This window comes from Phodopus roborovskii, unplaced genomic scaffold (genome assembly GCF_943737965.1).
Source record: "Phodopus roborovskii unplaced genomic scaffold, PHOROB, whole genome shotgun sequence".
Classification (NCBI taxonomy): domain Eukaryota; kingdom Metazoa; phylum Chordata; class Mammalia; order Rodentia; family Cricetidae; genus Phodopus; species Phodopus roborovskii.
The window spans coordinates 19,799,076-19,807,606 of NW_026126407.1; the positions used below are offsets into that span (position 1 = coordinate 19,799,076).

The window sequence follows — 8,531 nt, forward strand, 5'->3', positions numbered from 1 at the left end:
GGCAGACTCTGAGGCACGGCATGCAAAGGCTCCCAGAACTCCTGATCACCATCACTCCTCTGACCCCCAAATCCATTCCCTATCAACCTGTGCTTATGTAGGGTGGATTTGCCCAGCTACAGCTTGGCTGAAGGCCAGCAGGATGCATCTGGGTTAGGAGAAGACAGAGCCTGATACTGTGGGTCTGGACATTGGCTACAGGTTATGCCCAGGACCCAACTGGTCATGGCTGTGCCAACCAGGCCCAGTCCAGCTGACATTTAGCAAAGCAAAGAGAAGGGATGGTGGGTATGTTCTGTCCCATAAGCCTGGGGGCCTGGGCCACTCTAGGACTACCACAGGGGCTCCTGGGGACACTACTAGTGGTCCTTAGGTTTCCTAAGACCCAGGGAAGGGCCTGGCTGCTTTGACCAAACAGGTGTTGCCGACAGCTTGAGACCCAGCAGGTAAGGTGTTGGCATGGCCAAACCTCCGGCTGCATAGTGGAGGGGGTAACAGAGCAGAGGAAGCTGCCCTGCCCTGCCCTGACCACAGAGCCAAGTACAAAGGGCAGGAGAGGATGATGTCTTGAGAGAAGGGAAACTCAAGTGCCCATTTCACAAAACGAAAACTGAGGCTTAGAGCAGAAGAACATCCGTGGTCATTATCACTCCTCCTAGAACGGGGACAGCATACAATTCCTTCACCTCAAACCAGGATTCAAGAAAAGCAGAGGACCAAGTGGTGGGCACCCAGAGGCAGAGTCCACAGCACAGGTGGCTCTCCCCCCCAGGAAGAAGGCTGACCCTGCCTGAAGACCACGGTGACCCTTCCTCTGGAAGATCAAGAAAGCACCAGACAAGGAAGCAGGGATTCAAGTCCAAGCAAGCTTTGCTCTGTCCTGGGGGAGCTGGCCAGCACCAAGTCCCATGGTGCCCATAGAGTAGACCTCACAGAGCCTGGGGGGCTGGACGGCCAGAGCGGAGCTGAGCTATTGGGGGAGATCAAAACACACAGACCTCACACTCTTTGAACCAGAGTTCTGGGTATCTAGACGGTCTAAACTCCCTGGGATCCCAGGAAGGAGGTCTCCAGCAAGGACCTAGAGCCTCTCTGGGGGTTAAGCTGTTCCAATTCTGCAATTCCAGGTTCCCTGCCTTAGACCGGTAAAACTTCACAAAGAACCCATGATGTGTGAACTCAATGGCTCTGTGAGTTCAAAGGCTCCACAACCAGGGTTCACAGACTCGGTGACTCAGCCCTCATCTTGGAAACAGGAATGGAGCCCTGGGCCCAGTGGTCACTGGGTACCACATGGCCAGGATCCTGATGCAAGGAACCGGGGGAAACATGAGTGGGGGAAGGGGAGAGGAAGGGAGAGAACTGCTACATTACACAGGCACCGAGAAAGACAGTCACCCAGAGAACACGAAGCATTTTGGGCAAAGAGAAGGCACAACTGAGAAGGGATTCATTTTCTACTCTTACTGTTTAATTGTACCATGCAGCATTCCTGTAATTAAAGACTGTAATAATTAACAAAGGAATATGACCAAGTCCATGCTCTCTCCTTTGCTTGTCTGTTCTATCCTCCCCCACCTTCAGAGATATCAGCCCCATGGGGGCCCCTGCAAAGGGAGGGCTTGTGTATATCCATGGTCCCAGCCTCCCAGCACAGGGCATAGCACGTTCGTGTGCCCAAAGCTATTTGTTGAAAGTATAAATGATGCTAAAATTTGACATCCTCGGGGCCTGCGTCATAGCACTTGACAAGTCAAGACCTCTAGGTTTCTCTGAGAAGGGAAGGGATGGAAGGGAAAGAAAAGAGATGCCCAGAGCTCGCCAGAGAGTAGTGAATATGAGAAAGGGTCGCCTCTATGACCAGCAGGTGGCCAGGTCACCCTGAGCTTGCCCTAGTCCTCCCAGGTCAATTTCTACCAAGTTCAAATGTAACCTCCCCCTCCTGCTGGAGACTCTAGAGCCTCAGGGGCCAACAATGCCTCTGCCTTCCATGTGACCTCGCCAGGCCATGCCAAATCCCCCACAGGCTTCCACATCCTCTCACAGGCCTGAGTGGAAGGCTGGCCTTGGCCTGGAACCAGAAGCCCAGAGGCAGAGGTCGGGGCAGGGGGGTGGTGCGGCTGCTGCCACCCAGAACGCCAGCTGCCGGTGATTTATTTTTGCTTTAAGTGCTGAAGAATTGCAGGGCTGGAGCAGCCAGCTTAGGGGGGCCTGAGCTGCAGCTGGAAGGAGGAGGAGATAAGCAGGGGTGAGGGCATGCCTCTGGCCTGGGCCCCATAGCTCCTCTAGACCTCTCCACTGTCTTCTCAGACTCACCAGCCTACATAATCCAGCATCCCAGCTTCCCTTCATCCCATCACCAAGTCTCCATACAGCTAAAAAGAGGCCATGGAGGACAGAAATACCCAACTCACTACTAAAGGGCTATGAGACCCTTCTCTGGCCTCAGGGGATCCACTCCCATAATGGGGATGCATGTCACCCCCACCAGACTATTCCCCTCAGGATGGAAGCAGGGAGGGCTGCTCAGGGCTCTAGTTCAACCTTGACTTGGCCCTTCCTTTGTCTCGTGAACTTCAGAAAACAGGACCCCAAGCACCGCCCACTCAATCACCAAAGAGGCTGCAAGCCTGGCCTTTTCAGAAGCCATAGGGACATCCAGGAGAAAAGAGTAAGGCCACAAACACACTGACCACAAGAAAACATCAGGTGTTCTTCACAACAGACATTCCTACTAAAGTTCATCACTGCAACCTTGAGAAGCTAAGCGTACAGAAAACATGGAGGCCACATTCAAGAGACTGGAATGGGAAAGCAAGATGCACTGCCCCAAACCAGTGGCCAGTGAGAGTCAGTGTGTCTCGTGTCACTGGTCAAGGCCAGGCTGGACAGGTAAGTGGGTAGCAAGACCCACCATCTAAGAGAGCAGAAAGGAGCCAAAAGCAACCTCTCCTGGCCTCAGGGTGCTCACACTCACGATGAGACTAACTACACCCATGTAGCTGAGGAGAGGGTACCCCTAACTAGGGGCAGCTAGGTTCAGACAGGAGACTGTGTGCAGAAAGGTTCCAGCCAGCCAGGTCCAGACTCCACTCTTTGTGATGTCAGGGTAGGGGCTCAGAGCAAAGCTCCAGATCCCAGCTAAGCCTCAACAAGCTCTGCAACAAGCTCAGGAATTATGCTGGCACCCCCTGAGGTTCCGTATTCTCACCTGCAGATAGACGGACCACAGTTGCCACTACAAGGCAAACACAGCATGTCAAGCAGCACACAGCTGAGACCACACACCCACCCACTGTATGTACTGAACACCTGCTGTCCACTGGCTATTGCCACAGGCCCCAGGGGCACAGCTGCGGGACAACAGGACCAAACCCCTGAACTCAAGTTTATAGCCCAAGACTATAAAGAAAATAGAAAAATAAAACACTGAGGGCAGATGGTTCTGAATTCTACATAAAGAAAGCAGTGGAGCGGTGGGGGCAGGGGGAGGGGGCAACAGGGGCAGCGTGGCTTTGGGGCTGTGAGGAGGAGGGGACTGCTGCAGGGAAGAAGTGGCGGCATTTGGGCAGCACATGAAGGTGGAAAGAGTCGTGGACAGATCTGGAAAGGGATGGTTCAGATAGGGAAATGCTACACGTGTAGGCCTTAATGTAGGACAGGGAGAGGAGCAGAAGGAAGAGTGTGCAGTGAGTGAGACCAGGTTGGAACCACTGAGCACTGCCACCCAAGGCAGGTCAAGCATGCAGTAGGTACTCAAATAACATGGCCTGCCACTCCATACCTTTTACTGTTCATCCTCTAGCCATCTCCAAGTCTGAGTTCTTCAAAGAGACCAGGCCTCAGGTGAAGAACAGAGCTGCCCAAAGCCTGGAGGGGATATTAGGGGACTCCCAAGCCAAACCCACAAGGCTTCACCCACCAATTCAAGAAGCAACTGATACCCAGCAAGAGAAAAGCTGCTGGGTATTCCTATGCCTGCTAGCCAGGTTTGTGTCTGGTACTACAGACCAAAAGCTAATGCGAGTGTAGGGCCAGGGTCTCCTAGGTCCCCAGAGCCTCATGCTGTCTCTGTAGTTGTCACCTCAGAGGCCAAGCAAGAAAACTTAAGCTTTAGGATATTGCTGTGGGTGAGAAAAGGCCTAAAGAACAGCCCAGAGTAGGAGGCCAGCACCTGGGGCCACTTCCATGGAAATCCACTTCTCTCTCTATCCAGGTTCCCATGTGGCCAAAGGAAGACTGGGCTGCAAAGAGATTCACAAGGCCTGGGCACCAAATGTCCACAGCTTCTTTCATGGACTCCCCTCTGAACACTTCCAGTTTTGCTGGGCCTACCTACTCTTAGAGGCATGTTCAAAGGATGCTCTCCATCCATAGCATCCCAGGGCTTCAGTCCCACTTAATGGACACAAAACTGAGGCCAGGAAAAGCATCTGTGTTTCTTGCTCCACCAACCTCCCTAGCACCCCCATTTGCCCTCAAACAAAGTCTTCCCTACACAAACTTACTGAACAGTCACTGTTTCTGTATTCAAGACGCTCCAGACCTCACACCCATTACAGCTCATGCCACATCACAAGAAGGCTACCACTGAGGCCTTGGGGAACACTTATGGAACACTAACTTTATACCAGTCCTTCACTGGGTTCCAAAGAAGCAGCTTCCTGGGAGCTAGGAAAGCAGGCAGGCCCTAGAGTTTAGTGGAAACTGCCTGGGAGTGGAGGCCAGCCCAGCACACAAATGCCCCCAGCAAGCCTGTCTGTGAGCAGCAGGAGGTGCAGCCTGTCCCTGGGAGAGCCCCAGACTCTGGGTCAGAAGCTCCCAAGCAACACAGAAGCTCCACAGACTCCTGGCCTCCACTGCCATCCATATAATGGAGCCAATACAGCCCTCTGTACTGGCAGGCCATTAACAAATTAAATTAGCTGGTCCAGCTCTGGGCCCTCAGTTCCTTTCTGGGGCCAGCTCCTCTGGAAAAGCCCAATCATCATCACCAGCGCTCCTCTGAAGCATCAGGGGCCCTGTTTGAAGCCCAGTTCCAGATAGCTCCCTTCATTCTTGGGTTAGCCACTGTCTTCCCCTGCTGTCTGTACCTCTTGCCCACTGCTCCCCAGCAACCCTCCCGAGGGGCTGGCTCAGCCTGCCCCTCCTGCTGTCTATGAGCTGCCCCTCCTCGGTGTCAGTTCCTGGCAGGGCTCCAATGACAGGCCAGAGGGGAGGGGCAAATGTGCCCATGTTTCTCTCACAGCAAAGCCCTGTCCAAAGCTCAGCCACAGGGACCAGCTGCATCTGTTGCAGGAGGGGTCTTGCCCAGAGCAGGGGTTAGGAGCAGAGGATTGAGAATAACTATTGTGCAAGCCTTGAAGTATAGTGGCAGACCCTGCCTGGGGGCTGGCAAGGACCACAGAGATGACGCAGTCACTTCCACCCTAGCTATGTGCCAAGGCCTTTGGGTGCCATGACTGGTCGTGCCAACTATGGCCCTAAGCGCTGGAGCCCTGGCTGAAACAGAGGAAACTGTCTGCAGGCTGCACTGGCCCATGTCACAGAGCCTAGAGGTGCCACTGTGACCAGTGTTGTTACTGTTATTGCTGTCATTGTTAGTTCACTGCTTAGTGCTTCCTGGGGCAGAACAGAGACAAGGCAGTCCTGGTAGAAAAGCCTCCTGGTTTGAGGAAGGTAAAAACAAGCCTTCTGCTTTGGCCTAATGTGTTGCATGGCTCTGGAAGCACCTGATGTAAGTAGCTCACCCAGTACAGCACAGTCTCCTGAACCTCTCCTTCCACTAGGCACACACAAACAGGGGATCCTGCCTAAGGAGCTTGGTGGCAGAGGACTCATCCACCACCCCATGGCACCCACCCAACCCAGGAGAGAGGTGAATAATTAGGTGACCAAGGGCTTAAAGTTCAAACACGCCAGGCCTGTACCAACAGTGCATTTACAAGATGCTTTCTGCATACATACAGCAGTGTCCCAATGGAGAAGATGGTCCCACTCAGTTGTCTAACATATCAGAACCACCTACCTCATCCCCAAGGATATTTGAGCCTCTCCCCACCCCCACTATGCTGAGGCTGGTCCAGGGGTCCATATGCCCACAGTTTATTCTCATAAGTGGTTCTCTGCCTATCCAGGGTCACCTGCTACAATAGAAAACTTTGTGTCCCCTGGCTAGTTGAAGGGACCTCTTGAACACAGTGATTTTGCTGAAAACGTCTCTTTGGGGCTTCCCCTACAGGCCCTAGGGGAACTCTTCTGGGAATACAGAGGAAGGGGATCTTCAAGGAGGAGCCTGGTATTTAGGTCTGCCTACCCTCCCTGACCCTGTCCTGTCACATAGGCAGATTTTGGTGAGGGGTACCAAATCAGCCACCTGGTGCAGTGCCAGTCTGGAGTCTAGTCAGGAGGGACAGCAGCCAGGGCAGGCTTTTGTTCATCTCTCAGAAAGGGTGTAAAGGCCAGGAGGCTAAGCCTTCTGGGTTCCCACCTTGGAGGAGGCGGCAGCTGATTTCAGTGGTATGTGGGCACCTAGGCAATCCAGAGAGCCAAGCCGCCTAACCAGGGCTCAAGATGGATGTGAGGGCCAAAATGGCCCCAGATCTTTACTGTCGGGTCCAAGCTTGGGTACAGGTAGTGAGAAAGAAACTAGAAAGGGCTAAGGACAGTACCACACTCTGGGGAGTGGCAAAAGGGCAACCCCAAATCCCACCATGTCCACACAGTAGGGAGGCAGAACCTCCCAGAACTTGAGGCCTTCACCAAAGAGACACTTCCCTGTGAGCTCCGTTCCCAGCAGCAGTTCTAAGGTTTCAGACGACATGTGCACGAACTAAGGCAGGGACACTCTCAAGGGCCTCAGCTCTCCAGCTCTCCTATGAAGCTCTCTAGGGCTTTCCACTCCTTTCAAAGGGTCTAGTCCCCCCACACGACACCAGAATAGACCTGTGCGTCCAAGATAGACCCCTCTGCCCTGATCCCCTGTTGGTTTCTCAAGACAGACCGACTTTAAGAAGCAAAAGGTGCCCCTGGACTTGCAGGCTGACTGGATGGTGAAGAATCACATCCAGAATATTTTTACTCCATGACAGCACAAGCGGCAGGAAAGAATTGACTCCAAAGATCCAGGTCTTAGCAGGGGGCATTCTCAGGTCGCTGGTCGAGCCTGTGTACCCACTCCGTACCCCATCTTGGTCACAGGTCTCTCGGGTTAAGGTCACACCTAGGACCGATGTCGCGCGCAAAAGTGGCTCCGCCCGCTGCCTTGCAAGCCCCTCAATCAAGCCGGTCGAAGGGGGGGGGATCGAGAGCTCCTCAAAGTTTCTTAGAGTGTCTTCCCCCCACCCCCCCACCCCGCAACACACATACACTGGGACAGAGGTTAGCCCGGAGCAAAGTTCCCTGGTGGCTGTAGCCCGAAACATGGCAGTGAAAGAAAAGCTCGCTGTCAGCATTTCATCTGGCGGTTCACCACGGGAGAGAAGAAAAAGAAAAGGAACGGAAGGAACCCTTCTGCCTCACCTTTCCTGTTGCTGCACCACCCCGCGCTTACCCGGGGCGGGAAGCTGCCTGCTGGGAACTGGGGTCGAGCCGGTGGGCCGTGCGCCCGTGGCCGCCTTCTTACCTCGGTCAGTGGCCGGGGCGCGGCGCGTCCCGCGTCCTCCAAGCTCCGCGCGGCCGTTCCCGGTCCCGGCCGCCGCTGCGCTGGCTGCATTGCCACCGTTGCTGCCGCCGCCTCAGCGCAGCCCCTGGGAGCGCTCCACGCCGAGGGGCGCGTCGCTCCCTGGCGCCGGGCGCCACCAGCCAGCCATGGGTCGGGGGCGCACGCCCAGACGGCGCCCCCAGCCACTCGACGCTCGCTCCGGGCTCGCCGCTAGCTTCTGTCGCTCAGTCCCGCGGCAAGCACCGCCAACCCACCCCCTCCCCCGCCGCAGTTATCTGATCTCGGGCAGGGCCGGGCGCGCTCCCCTGCACCGGGTGTGGGTGTCCTGCACCTCCCAGCGGGCTTCGACCGCACAGGGCCCCCTCCCCCGGCGACCGTTCCCAGGGAGGCGGTGGCAGCGCAGTCGCGGCGTGGCCGGGGGAAGACAGGGAACGAGGAATGGAGGGCGAGGAGGCGGCGGGAGGCAGAAGCTCTGCGCGCACCCAGCTCCGCGCCCCGCTGCCACAGTAGCCCAGCTCGGTAACTCCTCCAACTCTCCGCCAAAAGCACGCCCGCCCTGTGCCTTGGCGCCGCTGATCCCGCCCACCAACGCCCTGATCTGGCCCGGTGGCCCCTCCTGGCCCCAGCTGCCCCCTACAAGCACCAGCCACTTGCGCACTGGAGCGCGCGCGCGCGAACACATACGCGCGCACGCGCGTGGCACACACACACACACACACACACACACACACATCTCCGGGGACACGCGCACACACAGGTGCATGGCGAGCATATATACTCAGACTACATACACAGGCAGAGGAATCTGGACAGGCTGCACTCAGCAGGCTACCAAGCCCAGGCATCACCTGCACAAAATGCTTATGAT

General features: G+C 55.7%; 1 protein-coding gene across 2 annotated transcripts in view; it reads right to left on the minus strand.

The window, feature by feature from the left end:
• Kcnj12 (potassium inwardly rectifying channel subfamily J member 12) overlaps positions 1–8,310 on the minus strand; it is a 43,973-nt gene extending 35,663 nt beyond the window's left edge. Inside the window, exon 1 of one of the 2 annotated variants that reach the window (XM_051180483.1) lies at positions 7,625–8,310. The gene's annotated coding sequence lies outside the window, so the exon portion shown is untranslated. The other variant, XM_051180484.1, reaches the window with a different exon arrangement.
• Positions 8,311–8,531: the final 221 nt, after the last annotated feature.